Source organism: Cervus canadensis, chromosome 24 (genome assembly GCF_019320065.1).
Source record: "Cervus canadensis isolate Bull #8, Minnesota chromosome 24, ASM1932006v1, whole genome shotgun sequence".
In the NCBI taxonomy this organism is placed as follows: domain Eukaryota; kingdom Metazoa; phylum Chordata; class Mammalia; order Artiodactyla; family Cervidae; genus Cervus; species Cervus canadensis.
Window position 1 is genome coordinate 15,156,389 of NC_057409.1, and position 21,644 is coordinate 15,178,032.

The following is a 21,644-nucleotide window of genomic DNA, read 5'->3' on the forward strand; positions in this document are numbered from 1 at the left end:
TCAGTAGAATTCTAGGAAGCCACAAAAGATAAAGTACTGTCATTAAAAGAAATCTACATTTTTCTGTTGAATGACTGAAGCATGCCAAAGAGCAGTACATATTAAAAAAAAGTTACCATGTATATGAATGGTATGACTGAATGGCTAGGATCAAGAAGGATATAAATCCAAATGCTGCATCTGGGGGCAGAAGGCAGTATGCACTTTCAGCTTTTTATTTTCTGTGTAGTGTGAGGATTTCCCAACTAATGTATGCCATTTGTATCCAACACATAGGTTAGAAAACTGGGGGGAGGGGGGTAAGAACTGTGCCTAGGGATGCCCTTGGACTGCAAGGAGATCCAACCAGGTCATCCAAAAGGAAATCAGTCCTGAATACTCATTGGAAGAACTGATGCTGAAGCTTAAACTCCAATAATTTGGCCACCTGATGCAAAGAACTGACTCATTGGAAAAGATCCTGATGCTGGGAAAGATTGAAGGCAGGAGGAGAAGGGGACGGCAAAGGATGAAATGGTTAGATGGCATCACTGACTCGATGGACAAGAGTTTGAGTAAACTCCGGGAGTTGGCGATGGACAGGGAGGCCTGGCGTGCTGCAGTCCACGGGGTCGCAGAGTCGGACATGACTGAGCAACTGAAGTGAACTGAGGGATGCATTTATACCTAGATAAAATCTTAGCCATTATCCCCACCTCAACTTCTCCAAAAGTTAAAACCACCCAAGGATTGACTCCAAATACAATTATACTTCTATATGACCTTATTTTGGAATACAAAAATAATGCATAGAATTTTATGTATGTAATCTTAGAATAATGAGTACCCTCTTAACTAGTCCAAGATTCAATATCTTCACCTGTAAAATGGAAGTGAGGACTAGAGTTGAACTATAATAACCTAAAGTTACCTTCCAGTTGTACCAACTTAACTTCAACTTCATGTCCAGTTTTCTACCTGCATCCTTAGGAAATACAGATGTATTATTTAAGATCTATCTTAAAACAGTCTAATACAAACTCTTATATAACACTGTGGTGATCTCTACAAAGATATTTTTAGGGTGAAAGAAAAAAAATCCCTTGTCCTTTTAGAGAACAATTTTCTTAAGAAAACCATTAAGCACAAAGCACCCTGAAAAAGTATTTTATTCTGGAAACATGTGAATGTGAAAAACAGTGTTCAAAAGTTGCCAGAAAAATAAGCAAACCACAAAATATTTCTTGCCAGTTATGACTAGCATTGGCATTGGTCCTCCTTTATGAGCCCAAAGCTTTCTAAGTGGACATAAAAAAAGAACCTGATTCTAGAGCTTTCTGTTTGTCAAATGTAGGGAACACTCTTCAAAGTGCAAGGCCCATAATCACCTATAAAAGTAGTTCCCATATGACAAGAAGCAAGTAAATATAACATGGAGAATCTTTCATAAAGTTAAATTTAAATGACTGTCCTAATCTCTGAGATTTCACCCTCTTCTTTGGGGGATTAAAATATATTTCCTTTAATAATGATGAAGACAGTACTGACAATTGTGTAGATATTTATTTTTAAACATCTTCATCAGATACAATAAAAAGACATATTTGTGTTGTTTCCCTGTTCATTTATTTACATTTTACTGCTTCATGATATTCAGAAGTATGAAAGTCAATTGATTTTCACATCAAACTTCTCTCAAGTTGAAAAGAGCCAGGGCAGTCATTTGATGTCAGGTCTGCTCATGCCAAAAAAAAAAGCTACACTAATCACTATTTAACTAACAGGTCAAAATTAAGCAATAAGTGAAGAAAACAAAACCACAGATTAAAGGTCTCATGAAAGCATTAAGAATCACAGTTGGGACAATGGTGTCAGAAGTATTTCTCACTAAGTCAGTTCATTCATTTAACTAGTTTCATGTCATCCATTCATATCAATGTTAATTAAACCACTGTTTTTATCACAGCATCTATCTTTCATATATGTCTCATTTAAATTCTGAATGTAAGAGTTCTATCCTATGTGATAACAATATACACTTCAAAGAAACCAGAAGGCAGGAAGAAGTTTATCAACCTTCCTCAGTTTCTTGACCTGGAATTTTTTAACACCTATTTAGAGATTGGTTGGTACCTGTAACACACAACATTGATGCTCACTTGAGGAATGGACCACACTTCTTAATTAATAAGACCTCTCACCGTCATGCCCTGAAAAGCACTAGAGGAAAAGCTCCCAAGGACAACTTCTTCTCAGTGCAAGCCCACTGCAGAAAAACACAGGCAACATCCAAGGAGCAGGCCACAGACATCCTCGAAGCACCATCATCACACTGCCAAGAAGCACAGACGATTTCTGGACCAACTGAACTAATCGCATTTGGGAATCTAAATGGCCTGTGAAACTTTTGAAACACACATGCTTAAATCTCACCACCCAGTATATTCTGCTGCAGATATTATTTCTCGTTGAGTTTTATAGATGATTCTAACAACTCCCCAGGTTAAAAACCACCGTTCCAGAGACTGACAAATTCAGAAGGAAAACACATGGACAATTCAGTAATAGCACTTGATCTACAAGTAGAGTTTTAGTTAGACTCTTCATTATTCACAACAGCTGCTTTCCCACATTCTGAATGAAACCCCTCCACAGGAATGCACAACTTAATACAGTCTCTATAAAGAGTGGGTATAAATCACTCTATTCATAAAGCATAACTTTAAGAAAAAAGAATTTAGATACTTCACACTCATAATCATGCCAACCTGGACAGTGCAAGCTGTGGAGAAAATTGCTTCTGTTTTTGCAGACCCCCAATTCTTTATTTTCTTTTTTTGCAGACACCAATTCTTCCTAAAGCACCTCTTAAAATTGCAAGGTATGTTCAGACTTCTGCTATGATTAGGCCAACTTAGAAGTAAAAGCCCAAGTAAATATTTATATTACAAACATTAAGAATGCCCTTAAGTAGCAGAAGATCAACAAACTCCAAGTAGGGAGCAAAGAACAAGCAATATCAATTATTCTTCTAAGAAAAGACAAATTCATAAAATATAAAATGACAGATTATATAAAGAATTGCTGCATAATTCTTTCTTTCTTCTACACCCTAAAATAGGTCTCGTACTGAGGAGACGGCTTTTACAAAAGCCTCTCTCTGGCTGGGGACACTCCTGGCACATGGCCTTATATGGAGACCCGAGTCGCAGAGGCCTGCAGGGACCTGGGTGCCACTCTAGCAGCCAAGGCACTTCAGGGAGCTCTGGCTGTCACAGCATAAGGTCCTCTGGGGGTGAGGAATATGGATCATGAATATTTGCCAAAGAGAATTAGGACCATCTAGAATCATTCACACTCAAGTCCCTAGGCTCGAATGACCCTCTTCTACTCCAAATCAGGGGTTGTGGAGTAGATACACTGATAAATGGTCCTGAAAACAAATGTTCAGGACATTTATTATGCAGTTAATGTTAAAGGGCCGTTTTTGAAAATCAAATATCAAAATATTTTTAAAGTGATTCATTTCTTTCTCTCTCCTCTGTCTCCACCGCTCTGTTATTACTTTTTTTTTACACGAAAGCTCACCTCGCGCTCGTGAAGAACTTCAACCTCTAGGAGCCTCCACCACTGTTCCTCCTCCTCTTCATCCTGTCAATTGAAGGACAGCAGCACTATTTACGGATACGGAAAAGTTCCTCTGCCAAAAAAAGAAAAGAAAGGAAAAAGATGGATAAAACTGCATGTTATTCCTCACCATCTCCTACTGCATCTATAAAATGGCATCTAATGACTACTCGCGATGGGAAACAATCACCAAACAACACACCAAGATGTTCCAAAATCTGATTTTAGCTGAAAATTTTAAATTAACATTTCAGATCAACAAACATTAACAACCAATGCCTTATACCGTGTTAGGCATTCTGTATGTACCCAGAAGGAGGCAAGATATGTATGCATCATCATAATAAACAGAAAATACACAGTAAAAGAAATCTGGTTTGAAAGGGTCCTTTAACTACTGAAAGGTAGAAATGAGCGGGAGTCACAAAAGGTCTGAATCAATAGTAACAGGATAAAGAAAAAAAAATTGATCATTTTGCCTCATGCTGCTGACCAATGTGAATCAGGAACTCCGACTAGTGTTTAATAGAATGACAGGTATCAGGGATGAATGGGGAAGGGCAAAGAAGTGGGTAGGAGAAGAGAATGCTTGAAAAGAATAAACAAAATCCCAGTCACTTGGTCATTAGCCTATATTTGCACCCACAGTCAACGTGGAAAAGGGTCAAATATGACAAGAACAGTAGTGGGTGGGCATCCTTCAAACATGAAGAGGGAACACAGGAAGACAGGAGGTCTGGGATTCAAAAATATGTTTAGTCAATACTTCTGGATAAATGGAACACACAGAGTTTAGGAAAAGGTAAAATGTGAAGTAATTATAAAAATACTGGAAAATGATCTATGAAATATCAAAACTCTAGGCATATGAAACAATTTAAGGAAAGAGTTTTAAACTCAAAAATTCTTGGAATTTATCTTTACTGTATACCTTCTATACACTTAGGACCTAGTAAGGGCTTCCCTGGTGGCAGAGATAGTAAAGAATCTGCCTGAAATGTGGAGATCTGGGTTTGATCCCTGGGTTGCGAAGATCCCTGCAGGAGGGCATGGCAACCTCTCCGATATTCTTGCCTGGAAAACTGCCATGGATAGAGGAGCCTGGCAGGCTACAGTCCACGGGGTTGCAAAGAGCTGGACATGACTGAGTGACTAAGCACACAGTATATGGAAATACAACTGATTTTTGTGTACTGATTCTGAAGCATACAACAGTGCTGTATTCAGTTACTGGTGTTAATAGCTATTCTGTGGATTCTTTAGGATTTTCTATATCATGTCATCCTCAAACAGAGATAATTTTACTTCTTCCCTTCCAGTCTGGATCCTTTTTATTTCCTTTTCTAGCCTAAGAGCTCAGCTAAAACTTCCAACACAACGTTCGATACCAGTGAAAGCAGATTTACTCATCTTGTTCCCGATCTAAGAGGAAAAGCTTTCAATCTTTTATCACTGAGTATAATGCTGGTTATGTGTTTTTCATAAATCCCCTTAATTATACTAAGTTCACTCTTATTCCTAGTTTGTTAAGTTTGCTTATCATGAAAGGGTGTTGAATTTCATCAAATGCCTTTTCTGAGGCAACTGAAGTGATCAAGTGCTTTTCTTTTCTTCATTCTACTAATGGGATATGTTATATTGATTTTATGTGGCGCCACCCTGGAATTCTGGGGATAAACTCCACTTAGCCATGGTGTTTAATCCTTTTGATATGCTGTTGGATTCAGTCTGTATTACAGGTGTATTTTGACAATTAAAGATACACACACAAAAATAAAGTGCTTAAACATACTAAATATATTAATATTTATTAAAGTAATTATTTCTACATGGTAAGTTTATAGGTTAAGATTTCCCCCTTCATATTTTCTGTATTTTCTACAACCAATATGAATATCTTTTATAGCAAAAGAATAAGTATTTTACAGATTTTTCTCACATATGAAATATTATATAGCAGAGATGAACAACTGAAGCCATGTGTATGAATATGAAGTCTAAAAACAATGAAATCTAAAAGTCATTACTGAAAGAGAAAAAAAGCTTCAGAAAATAATACACAGTAAGCTATCTTCAGTATGGGCTTCCCTGGTGGCTTATGTATTAAAGAATCTGCCTGCAGTGAGGGAGACCTGGGTTCAGTCTCTGGGTCGGGAAGATCCCCTGGAGAAGGAAACGGCTACCCACTCCAGTATTCTTCCCTGAGGAATTCCATGCACTGAGGAGCCTAGCAGGCTACAGTCCATGTAAAATTTATAACCCTATAAAATGAAATTCTTAGGAGCATATGGATACACAAATATGTAATGACAATATCAAAACATGAATGATGAAAGTAATCTGATTCATAGTAATCCCTGGGAATGCAGAGAGGGGCACACCCCAGGCGGTCTCAACTGGATGAGAAATTTTGTTTCCTCAAAGGTATACACAGATTATTTTAAGATTAGATTTATTTGAGTTGAAAATATTCAGATCTTTGTAATAATATTCTCTATACTATTTGACATGCTTCAAAATAAAAATATTTTTGAGAAAAATTAAACCAGATGTCAGACTTTTTTAAAGGAAATTTACCACTTTTGAAAAGGAACTTCCCAGCAATTACTAGGGATAGGACCCTTCCTTTCCCATGTATTCTTTATAACAATAACACCTTTTGATCAATGAAAATATTTTCTGATGACTCTAGATGATACTGGGTTTCATGAATAAAGACAGAATTACTAGGCTGATTTTGAACTTCCCTGGTAGCTCAGCTGGTAAAGAATCCACCTGCAATGCAGGAGACCCCAATTCATTTCCAGGGCCGGGAAGATCCTCTGGAGAAGGGATAGGATACCCACTCCAGTATTCTTGGGCTTCCATGGTGGCTCAGATGGCTAAGAATCCACCTGCAAGACAGGAGACCTGGGTTCGATCCCTGAGTTAGGAAGATCCCCTGGAGGATGGCATGGCAACCCACTCCAGTGTTCTTGCCTAGAGAATCCCCATGGACAGAGGAGCCTGGTGGGCTACAGTCCATGGGGTCACAAATAGTTGGATACAACTGAGCAACTAAGCACACAGCACTGCCTGATTTAGGAGAAATCACAAATGAAACAAAATTACTTATAAAAGTATGATGCTCCAAGTCACCAAATAAATATAGCTTTCTTAAAACTTAACACAGGTTAATAGAGGTCTAATTTTTTTTGGCCATGCCTCGTGGCTTGTGAGATCTTAGCTCCCCCTCAGTTCTGAACCACCAGGGAAGTCTCAATAGAGTTCTTTTAATAGACTTTTTCTTCTTAATAGACTGACTTCACCATGCTAAGCCTGACAAGAGTGCAGAAAAACAACCAGAGTTGTCACAAAAAAATAATGACAAAAAAAAGTTCTGGAATTAGATAGTGGTGATGGGTTATACAACTCCGCATATTCTAAAAACTACAAAATTGTAAAATTTTATGGCCTGTAACTTATGTCCCAATAAAGCAGTTCTTTTAAAGAGTAATGATGATTCCTCATTTAAAGTCGTATTCTAACAAAGCTCTTTATATCTCTATTTTACTATAATCACCACAGTTCCTTAAAATCAGAAACTCTATTATTTATCTATGGACATCATATACTATAGTAGGACAAACATAAAATCTGTTACTTTACAGCCCAAAACTCTTTCTCACAATATCATTTAAAAAGCTTGTGACAGAAAAGCGTGGTTTTAAGCACACTGTGGGCTGAATATTTACATTTTCCTTCCGTGGTAAAAACTAGTGTGAATTCAGGTTTAGCAGATTACTTCTGAAAAACTACATGTTTCTGAAAAGAAACTCCTCTTCCCTGAAAAATACCCTTTTCGCTCTATTCTAACACACATCCTTATCTCTACATAGTACTCAACAGCCTCATATCTAAAGCAGAGTCTAGTTAACTAAGAGAGGCATCCACACTCCAAGAAGAGTAAGAAGGAAGCAGGCTTGGGGAAGGAGGACACTCCTGAGAGCCTAAGGGGGAGCTTCCTATTTTCATGTCTGAGTGGGAAGGAGCAAGGGTGGGACCCGAGGCTCAAAGCTACGCACATACCTGCTCTTCTTCCGTGAAGGGCACAAGAGCCGGGGGCAGCGGGGGCTCCTCCTGTAGGACAGGCAGAAATTCTTTATCCAGAAGCCTTGGGGGTCGGGCTGCTCTGGGCCCTGGTGGGGAGGGCAATACCCACTGGGATCTGTTTGATCAAACACATGACTGTGAGGTTAATGCTCTCCCTGCAATCCTAAGAAGTCAAAACAAGAAAATATTGTTTGGTTTATCTGCTGCTGATTATCAAAATACGGAATAAAAGCTTATTCAGTCACAGTTAATATTCTGACAGGGTCAAACATTAAAAAGCCCAGTCACTCACCTCATTTTCCCATCAGACTACCACTCTCAGATTTGACATACAGCACTGACCCTGATAGCTCAGTTGGTAAAGAATCTGCCTGCAATGCAGGAGACTCCGGTTCGATAGGCTACCCACTCCAGTATCCTTGGTCTTCCCTTGTGGCTCAGCTGGTAAAGAATCTGGCTGCAATGCAGGAGACCTGGGTTCGATCTCTGGGTTGGGAAGATGCCCTGGAGAAGGGAAAGGCTACCCACTCCATTATTCTGGCCTGGAGAATTCCATGGACAGTCCATGGGGTTGCAAAGAGTCATACATGACTGAGCGACTTTCACTTCCACTGACTCTGATACTCCAGAGCACACATTTAACTCAGAACACAGGGTGGTAAGGAGAGTTTTACAAGCAACCGTATCTGTCCTTAGCAACTATCATTAAAATTTGATTCTTAATCCATTAATAAAGTTAAAAACAAAGTACACTTAAGTAGAAAATGTTATTTCTCACTAATCACATGACAGAAGTGTACTTTATATGGTATGAGTTTTGATCATTTATAAGTAACTCAAACCAGGTGTCATGTTTTCAGATTTTCTCCCCACTAAAAATTTTATATTTAACTCAAACGGGAAGAACAAGAGAAGCATCTGCCCTTCTGGCTCCTAAGGTCTAACTGGAAAGAAGAATGACAGATGCAATAAAGAGAAGAGAAAAATTTCTCAGCTATCACAGTGGGATAAAAATAAAGGTTGCTTGGAAATCAGTTAGGCAAAGCATTAAGTCCTGACCACTCTCCTGCTCCCAAGAAGCTTTCTACTTCTGTGATGAAATCTTAGGTTTTCTCTAAAATATAAAGAGTGCATCATTTAGAAGAGCTTCTCTGACCTACTGCAGGTTTCCACACAGGAAGAAAAGAGAGAAAAGCCATAGCTGTTTCATATATCAACACATAACTATACATATCCTGAAATCGCATTTGCAAGTTTGAACTCTTTCCTACGTTCTTACCTTGTGTTTAAGGAAAAGTGCTAACATTTCTTCTCTCCCATAATGATAGTCTGCTAACACATACTTCGGCAATGCTGGAGAAAGGGGGGGATGTAATATTCCCACCGCTGGACAGAGCTCAGAGCCTAAAACAGTAGAGAGAATAGAAAAACAAAGTGTCAAATGTGCTGGCAGTAAAGACTTTTTATTTCCACTATACTATATACTATAATATTTTCATTTCAGTTATTCAAAAGAACAGAAAGGAATATATTATAATATTTTGACTTTAGTTCTTCAAAAGAACAAAAAGGAAAAGTCATTATGTCAAGGAATCCAAGATTTTAGCTCTAATGCAATCTGCTGTAATAGCTCATTAAGAAAATAATTTACTGAATTCATTGAGAAATAAGTAGACAACCATGTGGTAATTCCTTAACTTAAAAAGTATTGTAGCATGTCCCTAAGAAGCTTAGGGAGTGAGGAGGGGACAAGTTTTTCCAAACTATAAAACTAACATATAATTAAAAGTGAGACATCAACTTATATCACTGGATTAATAGAAATTAAGAAATCTGACAGTACCAGCTGTTGGCAAGAATGTGAAACAATGCAAATTCTCAAGTAGTACTTGTGGAATTATAAACTAGAACAGTCACTTCAAAGAATGATTTCCTAATATTTAACAAACTATTTTTTAAAATATTTCTTTTGCTCCCCAAAAGAAAATGCAAAATACAGACACTTGTAAAGAAAATGATACTTTTATACATGCCCACAATATTTGATAATTCACTTTTAATAAAAGCAATCAATGATGAGTGTAGAGAATTTGAAAATGCAGTGGAGAAAAAAAACCAGTGAAATACAAGGAGAAAAATATATAAAACCCATATTTACTGCTAAGGAAAAAAAGAAGGTAAAAATATACTTCAAGCTGATAACAGAAGTTATCTCAAAGGAAGGAAACTGGAAAAAGAGGTACACAATTTTATAACATGTCATTATTTTAAAAAGGAGCTAAGCCTCAGCAAAAAAATGCCAAGCTTTCCTCCTGGGAAAACTACCATCAGGAGAAGCTGATTATCGAGGAGTGGCCCAAAGTTCTACAAAGTAATTGATGACAAGGGTAAAAGGAGCCAAAGTGCTGCAAGTCAGTAGTTTAACCCAAAGGAAAATTTAACAGAAGCACTGAAATATAGGGGACTGGAATACAAAAGCAGGAAACCAAGAGATACCTGGAGTAACAGGCAAGTTTGGCCCTGAAATTCAAAATGAAGCAGGGCAAAGGCTAACAGAGTTTTGCCAAGAGAACACACTGGTCATAGCAAACACCCTCTTCCAACAACACAAGAGAAGACTCTACACATGGACATCACCAGATGGTCAATATTGAAATCAGATTGATTACATTTTTTGCAGCCAAAGATGGAGAAGCTCTATACAGTGAGCAAAAACAAGACCAGGGCCTGACTGCGGCTCAGATCATGAACTCCTTATTGCCAAATTCACACTTAAATTGAAGAAAGAAGGGAAAACCACTGGGCCATCCAGGTATTACCTACATCAAATCGCTTATGATTATACAGGGGAAGTGACAAACAGATTCAAGGGATTAGATCTGATAGACAAGAGTGCCCGAAGAACTATGGACAGAAGTTCGTGACATTGTACAGGAGACAAGGAGCAAGATCATCCCTAAGAAAAAGAAACGCAAAAAGGCAAAATAGTTGTCTGAGGAGGCTTTACAAACAGTTGAGAAAAGAAGATGAAAGGCAAAGGAGAAAAGGAAAGATATACCCATCTGAATGCAGAGTTCCAAAGAATAGCAAGGAGAGATAAGAAAGCCTTCCTCAGTGATCAGTGCAAAGAAATAGAGGGAAACAACAGAATGAGAAAGACTAGAGATCTCTTCAAGAAAGTTAGAGATACCAAGGGAACATTTCATGCAAACAAGGGCACAATAAAGGACAGAGATGGTATGGACCTAACAGAAGCAGAAGATATCAAGAAGAGCTGGCAAGAATACACAGAAGAACTATGCAAAAAAGATCTTCATGACCCAGATGACCACCATGGTGTGATCACTCACCTAGAGCCAGACGTCCTGGAGTCCAAAGTCAAGTGGGCCTTAGGAGGCATCACTATGAACGAAGCTAGTGGAGGTGAGGAATTCCAGCTAAGCTATTTCAAACACTATAGATGCTGTGAAAGTGCTGCACTCAATATGCCAGCAAATTTGGAAAACTCAGCAGTGGCCACAGGACTGCAAAAGGTAAATTTTCATTCCAATACAAAGAAAGGCAATACCAAAGAATGTTCAAATTACCACACAATTTCACTCATCTCACACGCTAGCAAAGTAATGCTCAAAATTCTCCAAGCCAGGCTTCAATAGTATGTGAACCGTGAATTTCCAGATGTTCAGACTGGATTTAGAAAAGGCAGAGGAACCAGAGATCAAATTGCTAACATCCGTTGGATCATCAAAAAAGCAAGAAAGCTCCAGAAAAACATCTACTTCTGCTTTAATGACTACACCAAAGCCTTTGACTGTGTGGATCACAACAAACTGGAAAATTCTCAGAGATGGGAATACTAGACACCTTACTTGCCTCCTGAGAGATCTGTATGCAGGTTAAGAAGCAAGAGTTAGAACCCGACATGGAACAATGGACTGTTTCCAAATTGGGAAAGGAGTATGTAAAGGCTGTATATTGTCACCCTGCTTATTTAACTTCTATGCAGAGTACATCATGTGAAATGCCAGGCTGGATGAAGCACAAGCTGGAATCAAGATTGCTGGGAAAAATATCAATAACCTCAGGTATGGAGATGACACCACCTTTATAGCAGAAGGCAAAGAGGAACTAAGAAGCCTCTTGATGAAAGTGAAAGAGGAGAGTGAAAAAGCTGGCTAAAAACTCAGCATTCAAGAAACTAACATCACGGCATCTGGTCCCATCAATTCAAGGCAAATCAATGGGGAAACAATGGAGAACAGTGACAGACTATTTTCTTGGGCTCCCAAATCACTGCAGATGGTGCCTGCAGCCATAAAATTAAAAGATGCTTGCTGCTTGAAGAAAAGCTATGATCAACCTAGACAGCATATTAAAGAGCAGAGACATTACTTTGCCAACAAAGGTCCATCTAGTCAAGGCTATGGTTTTTCCAGTAGTCATGCATGGATGTGAGAGTTGGACAGTAAAGAAAGCTGAGCACCGAAGAATTGATGCTTTTCAACTGTGGTGTTGGAGAAGACCCTTCAGAGTCCCTTGGACTGCAAAGAGATCAAACCAGTCAATCCTAAAGGAAATCAGTCCTGACTATTCATTGTAAGGACTGATGCTGAAGCTGAAGCTCCAATACTTTGGCCACCTGATTCAAAGAACTGACTCACTGGAAAAGACTGATGCTGGGAAAGATTGATGCTGGGAAAGATTGAAGGCAGGAGGAGAAGGGGATGACAGAGGATGAGATGGTTGGATGGCATCACCGACTCTATGGACGTGACTTCAAGCAAGTTCTGGGAGTTGGTGATGGATAGGGAAGCCTGGCTTGCTGTAGTCCATGGGGTTGCAAACAGTTGGACACAACTGAGTGACTGAGCTGAACTGACTGAAATATGTCCCCAAAATTGCTAAGCTGTATTGACAAAAACAATAAAAAGAAGGGACTGGTCTACAACTTGTACATTAAAAAGTATGAAGGCCAAGCACAATAAATAGTTGCAGATTATTCAACAATGGCAGAAAAAATAGCATATTCGTAGTAAATATACAGAATGTGTTACATGTAGAAAGCAATACCAGAATTTTTAAAAAGCAATATGTATTAGTACGGTAAGACGAGCAAGGTTTTTTTATTTCAGTGTTTTACTTTTTTAAAAAAATGTTTTATTACGGACAATTTTGAACACATATAAAACCACCAAGAAGAAACTCCCCTGTACCTATCAACCCAGTCCACAGCCCATCTGACTCCATCTACAGCCCCATCTAACCCTCCTTTAATGTTATTCTGAAGGAACTCTTTGGCTTTCAAGATTTTTAAAGAAAATTATTTTCAAGTTTGGAGAAAATTTTTTTTAAGAAAAGTTATCATTTCATTTGTAAATATTTCAGAATTATATCTCTAAAAGACACAGGTTTTTCTTTAAGTATGGATTTTGCTAAATTTATCCCTGTGATATAGTTTAATACGTTTCTCTGCTCTCTGCATTTCATGTAAATTGGCGACTGGACTAGGAGACCTGATCAGTCTTCATAAGACTACGTACGCGTGGTGGTATGTCCCAGCACCATGAGGCACATATACTGCCTGGTGCGTTTTGCAAGGCTAAGCAGTCCCTCATGAGCCAAGCTGAGATCCCCAAATTCACTAAGGTTACAGACCGACTTTATTCTTTCATTTCTTCTTTATTTACTCGGTAGAGTAGTTCTACAAAGAGAAACTTCCCTTTTATACTATCTGGTATTACCTAATAGAATATAGCTCATATAAGAAAAGAAAAAGCTTTCATTCTTCCTTTTCATTTATTAGTTTTCATAATAAAGACTTGGTTCACTAACAATCCTCCAACAGTAAAATTATATTCATTATTGTATTTAAAAAAAAAAAAGAAAAAAAATGTATTTCAGTTCACTGCAATTATTCTTAACAGTACTCAAACTGTCTCATCTTTGCCTAGTGGAAGAGGCTTCAGGTTTGCTCCCAAGTCCTTCTGACCCAATGCTAGTAGTCTTTGAGAGCTTCATTTCTATCTGGTATGTCAAATGTTCCAAAACCAGCTTATTTCTTGCCTCAGATGTGGAATCAACCATTTCACCAGGGAGCCTGATTCTCTTTGGTAATATATATATTAAGACTACAGTCTGGGTGCTAGAAGTGTTCACTGCTATTGGGTTGGTCTTTTGTTCTCTTCCCAATTATTCTTGAACTTAGAGGCCATTGAGTCCAACTCCTATAAGACAGGCTAAACAAGTCAGTAAGAAAACAACATGCCCACAAAGGAGGACCCAACCACTGCCGAAGGACCTTCCAGTAAAGTGGTTAACATCACATTCATGAACATTTGGGCTCTTCCCTGAAAATGTGCACTTAATATCCACTGAGAACTGAAGCTGGGAGTGTTACACATGCTCATTTAAGTTTCACAACCACTCCCGATACAACAGAGGAGAAAAACAAAGCGTTTACCCATAATCATAGTCAGCAGAACCAAGAGTCAAAAACTAGGTTTTTATGACTAAAAAGACCAAAATCTTTCCAACAATGATGTCTCAAATTTTTATTTAAAATAGTCACTGTTCAGTCTGCCAAAAATTAATTTTAAAATATACATCTATGTAATGAGAAATCAGTTTAAACCATCTTATACTGAATCAGTATGCTCCCTAAGAGTGTCTGCCACTAGAGGGCACATCTCTTCCCTTTTCTAAGGGAAAACCATCCCAGTTATCTGCAGTTACTACGTCTCACTAGAGGCTTTCCCACTCACTGTCCTACACCCCTAATTTCTTCATCTGCTCCTCACAAGGTTTCATATCCATCCACCAACCCCCAGAGAATGAGATGGTTGGATGGCATCATCAACTCAATGGACATGAGTTTGACACCTCCAGGAAATAGGACAGGGAAGCCTGGCATGCTGAGGTCCATGGGGTCACAAAGAGTCAGACACGACTGAGCAACTGAACAACCCGCAAGGGCTCTCCATGCCTAGGAACTGAACACTTCTCATAGGTACCAGACCTAAAGAGTAACATGACCAAGAATGCATACTTAAGAGAGTTCTCCAGCTACTGTGAAGGCAAGCTAAGCATAATGCAACCTAGAGAATATGGTAGCCTGAACCAGAAGAATGGTTGTGCTCCACCCAATAATCGACAAATCCTGTCCCAAGTCCTTCTTCACCCACAAATATCTGGAAAATCTGAAACATGTCTGGATAATGTCATTCCCTAAAAACCCACCAGTGATCTTTACCTCCTCTAGAATTGTGCTCCATATAGCCCTCTCTTCTAGAAACTCAATCCTTCCCTATCAGCATTCCTTCCCTATCAGCATTCCTTCCCTATCATCCGTCCCTACAATCTCTAAATATATCTAATATTGATTTGCTTAAAAGTCTTCTAATGCAGCATCCCTCTCTGGTGATGCAGCACTTGTCGTCTTTCCTCTTCATTTCAGAGACGTCTTCACCGCCTCACTTCCCAACCACTTCAAAACCCAGTGCAACCTGGCTTCCCTCCCACCACTCCACTGCTCCAGAAAAGTTCAACAACCTCAACAGTAGGCCCAGACGAAATTTCCCTCTCCTTATGTCTTCACCTTCCTGGCCACATGGAGATCTGTTTAACACAGGAGGCCCGGTGCTCCTCCCAGTAGTCCTAGTAGTAACTGACGGGTAGTGGCAGCAGGGCCTTCTGAAACCACCCCTCCCCAATAACCACAACCCTCACTTGTTAACTGCTGTTCAAAATCCAAACTTCAGCTTACAAAAGTAATCTAGAATGTCCATGTAGATGTGTGAAGATGCGCAAATCTAAAAGCACTTCTCTGTAAGGTCATGATTCTCATCGTGAACCTCCCCTACAGAGTAAGGCTTTCTTATTCAACCACTCACAGCCCTTCAGGTCTAACAGACCCCAAACCCTACTCATCAAAACCTCCTTCATCACCTGTATTCCCAAAGGCAGGTAAGGATAGCATCATCTACTGAGCGAACGGATTAAGAGTCTCAGAATCATCCTTTACTCCTAATCTAATCATCTCCCACACCCAATTACTACATTCTACCTGTTTTAAGGGCTTCCCTGGTGGCTCAGTGTAAAGAACCCACCTGCTAATGTAAGAGTCATGGGTTCAATTCCTGGGTCAGGAAGATCCCCTGGAGAAGGAAATGGCAATCCACTCCAGTATTCTTGCCTGGGAAACCCCATGGAAAGAAGAGCCTGTCTGGCTACAGTCTATGGGGCCGCAAAAGAGTCAGATATGACTTAGCAACTAAACAACTGTTTTAAATCCTAAAACTCTCAAGCCATCCTCTGACTAAGTAACCTTCCATTGTTCACACTTATGACCTCAACTGCCGTCATTAATGCACCTCAGTGAGCACCATGCTACCACCGCTACTGGCCCACAACGGACGTTGTATCACGGTTGTCATATGCACAAGGATGAACTTGGTCGGAGCTGCTCATCATCATCTTCTCAACTGTGTTGTTCCTAGTAGCCGATTTTAAGGACTGCTTACAACGCCTTCAGAAAGACTATGCTATGATTCTAAATTGAAACATGTTGAAAAAGACTCTGATGCCAGGAAAGACTGAAGGCAGGAGAACAGGACAACAGAGGATGAGACGGTTGGATGTTATCACCGACTCGATGGACATGAGTTTGAGCAAGCTCCGGGAGCCGGTGATGGACAGGAAAGCCTGGCGTGCTGCAGTCTATGGGATCGCAAAGAGTCGGACACGACTGAAAGACTGAACTGACTGACAGGATACAGAGGATTTAATTACAATCAAGATGTCTTAAAATACATTCTTAGTGGGTATTTCCCTATATGTCCCCATATGTAATATTTACTTCTGAATGGTGGAATTATGAGTAACTCTTTTCCTAGTAAGTTACTAATTTCTGTTTGAAACAGAGATAACACGGGCCAAAAAAAAATTAATGGAAGAATTCAGAAGTTTCAAATATTGAAGTAAAAAAAGAGAAAGGCTGGAAAGTCTTCACTGGCTTCCACGATGAAGTCATGGGTGACTTGAGTACAATTAAAGAAGTGTGGCGGGGACAGAAGATTTTAGAGGTTGGGAGGTAAGAGGGGGAAGGCTACAAATTCAGTAGACTTCTTCCAGAATCTTAGCTGCGAAAGGTGAATAGAAACGAAGCAGAGTAGAAAGGAAATTTCCACTTTCATTTTAGAGGAAAATATCCTAAAGGAAAAGTACGAGTACAATCAAAAAGTGAAGAAACAATTTAGCAAAAATATGATGGAAATGCAGCTCTCAGGAGGCAGGCTGGATGGGGCTTCAAAAAACAAATGGGGAAAAAAAGACATGTCATGCCTACCACTTGTGACAAGAGCAAAGTATGTTCAGATGACTGAAGATATCTGCAGGCTTTTTGTGGGGGAATAGCAAGTGGTGGGGAATTCACATTCAGTGGCCTCAGTTTTCTCAGATAAGTAGGCAAATGACAGTAGGTGACAGGGTAAGGTTTGAGAAGAATGCAGAAATGGTAGCTACAATAGTATTGTGTTTTTTTTTTAATAAACTTTATTTAGGAATAATTCTGGGTTTATAATAGAAATGTTACAAAGATATTACAGATACTCCCTCAGTTTCCCCTAATATAAACAACTTACATTACCACACTACACCTGTCAAGACCGAGACACCAACATTGGTACACCACTAGTAACTATACTCAGACTTAAACCCATTTTTCCAACAACGTCCTTGTTCTGTTCCAGGATCTAATCCAGGACACCAGCCGCAGTTACTGGCAGTAGTTCTGAAAGCCCAATCAAGATGGAGATGGCACCTACCTGCATGGCTGCGGGCTTCTTTCTCCAACTTAGCCTAAGAGTGAGCTGACAACATGACTGAATCTGGGTTAGGATTTTGTCATCACAATAAATGATGAATACGAAGGCAAATGGAGGGTACTGGCAAAAGTGTGACTGAGGCACAATGAGAAAGAAAGTAAAACAAAACAGTTTACAAATTTGAGATGCTGGTAATGTCAAAAAGCAGGTATAGTAGAAATAAAAATGAAAGCACTAGAAGAATAAGAGGCGGGAGGTAAGTCACGGAATCAGGAGCCTGGGAAGACAGGATGGGTCATCCCATGGACTCTGAAGTAACCTCAGTATAATGGCAGAGAGAAGAAAGAAGAAAATGAAGGATGATGCCACAGGGTCGAGATCTGATGATAATAAGCGGACGAGATAGCTGTACTGCCAGACAGCATGAACTTCAGCAACCAGCTATTCATATCTTAACCAGACCTGGATTAGCACAAGATTAATAACTCCATTTCTGCAAATTAGTTCAACCACTTCAAAAAACTGTTTAGCAGTTATCTATTATATCTAAATATACACCTATTCGGCGACCCCACAATCCACTGCCAGACATACATTCACCAAAGAAAATTTCTACCCTGAGATGAGTATTAGATATGCACAGTAACTTTATTCATACCTGACATGTGGCTATCATGTTTACCAACACAAATGTCCATTAACAGATGAATGAATAAGCAAATATACGGGAGCTTCAAGGTTGGTGAAGATGTGGAAAGGATGGCGCAAAGAACTCTGATGAGCCCTTTCCCACACACCTTGCCCTGTGCATCCCCGCCACCCGGCTGTTACTGACTTAGGTAACATCACTAATAATGAGACAAACTGGCACCACGTGCCTCCTGATGAGATACACGGATAAGGACACAGTATCACTTACATTATATTCCTAACAAAAATGCATACACTGAACTTAATTATGAAAAAAAATCAGGTAAGTCCAATTTGACAGACACAAAATCAATCTACCATAGTCACCAAAAACACCAGTGTCACAAAAGACAAAGGCTGAAGAACCATCCCAGAGTAAGGGAAACTAAAGAAACATAAAAACTAAGCGTAAGTATGATTCTTAATTCCATCCTGAACAAGAAAAAAAAGTGCTATAAGATACATTAAAGAGACAATTAGAACAATTTGAATACAAGATATGGGTTAGACAATAGTATTATACCAATGTTACTTTTCTATGATTCTGAAATTTTTACTGTGACGATGTAGAAGAATGTTCTCATTCTTAGAAAATAACACTGAAATGTTTGGAGGAAAAGGTGCATGAGGTCTGTAACAGACTCTCAAATGGAACAGAAAAAAAACTACAAAAATTTAAAGTTATATTAAAATTATATACATATATAACTGCACATATGGAGAAAGAGAAAAAAATTAGAGGTAAAGGAGAAAGAAAAAAAATTAGAGATATAGCAAATATGCTGTTCAGTCCCTATGAGTCGTTATGTACGACTCTTTGTGACTCCATGGACTACAGCATGCCAAGTTTCCCTGTCCTTCACCATCTTCCAGAGGTTGCTGAAACTCAGGGCCATTAAGTCAGTGATGCCCTCCAACCATCTCATCCTGTTGTCTCCTTCTCCTCCTGCTCTCAATCTTTCCCAGCATCAGGGTCTTTTCCAATGAGTCAGTTCTTCGCATCAGGTGGCCAAAGTATTGGAGCTTCAGTTTCAGCATCAGTCCTTCCAATGAATAGTCAGGCTTGATTGACTGGTTTGATCTCCTTACAGTCCAAGGGACACTCAAGAGTCTTCAACACCACAGTTCGAAGGCAGCAATTCTTCGGTGCTCAGACTTCTTTACAGTCCAACTCTCACACCATACATGACTACTGGAAAAATCATAGCTTTGACTAGATGGACTTTGTTGGCAAAGTAATGTCTTTGCTTTTTAATACGCTGTCTAGGCTGTCATAGCTTTTCTTAAAAGGAGCAAGCGACTTTTAATTTCATGGCTGCAGTCACCATCTGCAGTGATTTTGGAGCCCAAGTACATAAAGTCTGTCACTGTTTCCATTGTTTCCCCATCTATTTGCCATAAAGTGATGGGACTAGATACCATGATCTTTGTTTTTTCAATGCTGAGTTTTAAGCCAGATTTTTCACTCTCCTCTTTCACCTTCTTTGAGGCTCTTTAGTTCTTTTTCGCTTTCTGCCATAAGGGTGGTGTCATCTGCATATCTGAGGTTATTTGTAAATGTCAAAGAAAGTTTGTTTCTTTTCAATATTAACTCCTTTTAAAAATATAACTTCAAGGTACAAAAATAAAATGACATTCTCCATCTATGAGAGCAGAAAATACATTTTCCTTCTGCACCCACCTGTATGACAATATCAGGTAGCCTCATTTTTAAACATGCAAACTTTTTAAAATAATTCTTAAAATAAGATCTGTTAACACATCTACTCTTGACAAAAATTCATGAAGCAAAATTAGGCTTCATTACTAAATATTTATCCTAAAAAACTAACAAAGAACTCTTTCCCTAACTCCCCAGGAAATCATCATAAGTCAAAGTTGTCTACATCTCTCTGTATCACACATTATTGTATGAAATTTCACAAAAATACTATCTATTTCTATGTTAATTATACTTTTTATGATATATCTTCAAAAATACTATAGATGCTCTGTTGACTTCTCTCCTCATCCTAAAAAGAACTTAAATTCAACACAGAAATCATTAAGAGGAATTCTTTACTGTTAAAAATGTGAGTTAAAACATTTCCTCCATTGAAAGGAGGAGATACTTTACACAAAGAAATCACGTGTAGAATATGCCTTCAGAGAGTTGGGCTTGCAGCTCACTATACAACTGCAAGCCTAAATTCCCTCTGTCCCCAGAATCTCATGATAAGAATCAGTCTGGGGTCTGCTCTCCCTAAGGTAAGAAAAGATGGCCAGCCTTCTCATCATGGTCACTTTCATTTTCCAAGGCTTTGGTGAGAGCAGATGGCTTTGGGGCCTGGGTAGCTTTAGCAGTTTGTATCTAGCTCCATACGCATCTTAAAGCCAGGTAACTTGGCCTCAGTAAGCATACAGCCTGAAATGGCTAGGGAAAATAAATCTGCACACTGGGTGACCAAGGAATAAAGCAATATCCCAAAGAATTCTCGCTCATTCCTCCAGGGGTGGATAAGCAGGGCAGTTTTGAAGACAGGAAAGTCACCGGCTGGGCTGGATCCTCCCTTCTTTACTCCAGAATATATCTTTACTTATTTAAAATGCATTGAGTCGTACTTTCCTGGTGGTGCAGTGGATAAGAATCAGCCTGCCAATGCAGGGGACTCATGTTTACTCCCTGATCCAGGAAGATTCCATGTACTGTCGGGCAACTAAGCCCATGCACCACAACTACTGAGGCTGTGTGCTGCAACCATTGAAGCCCACGTGCCCTAGAGCCAATACTCTGCAACCAGAGAAGCCACAGTGATAAGAAACCTGCCCATTGCAAGGAAGAATAGCCCAGGCTGCAACTAGAGAAAAGCTTGAGCAGCAATGAAGACCCAGCACAGCCAAAACTAAATAAGTAATTTTTTAAATGCATTGAGTCCATCAACAGAGGAGTGGATAAAGAAGATGTGATACATATATACCATGGAATATTACTCAGTTGTAAAAAAAGGAACAAAATAATGCCATTTGCAGCAAGATAGATGGGCGTGGAGATTGTCACATTGAGGGAAGTAAGTCTGCTGCTGCGGCTAAGTCGCTTCAGTCGTGTCCGACCCTGTGTGACCCCATAGACAACAGCCCACCAGGCTCCTCTGTCCCTGGGATTCTCCAGGCAAGAATGCTAGAGTGGGTTGCCATTTCCTTCTCCAGAAGTAAATCAGAGAAGGACAAATATCACTTCTATGTGGAATCTTTCTTTAAAAAACAAATGAACTTATTTACAAAATAGAAATAAGAGTCACAGATGTAGAAATCAGTCTTAGAGTCCACAGGGAGGGAAGGCAGAGAGGGATAAATAGGGAGACTGAGATTGAATATACGCACTACTACACATAGAACAGGTAACTAACAAGGACCTACCATACAGCCCAGGGTACTCTAGTCAAGATCCTGTAATGA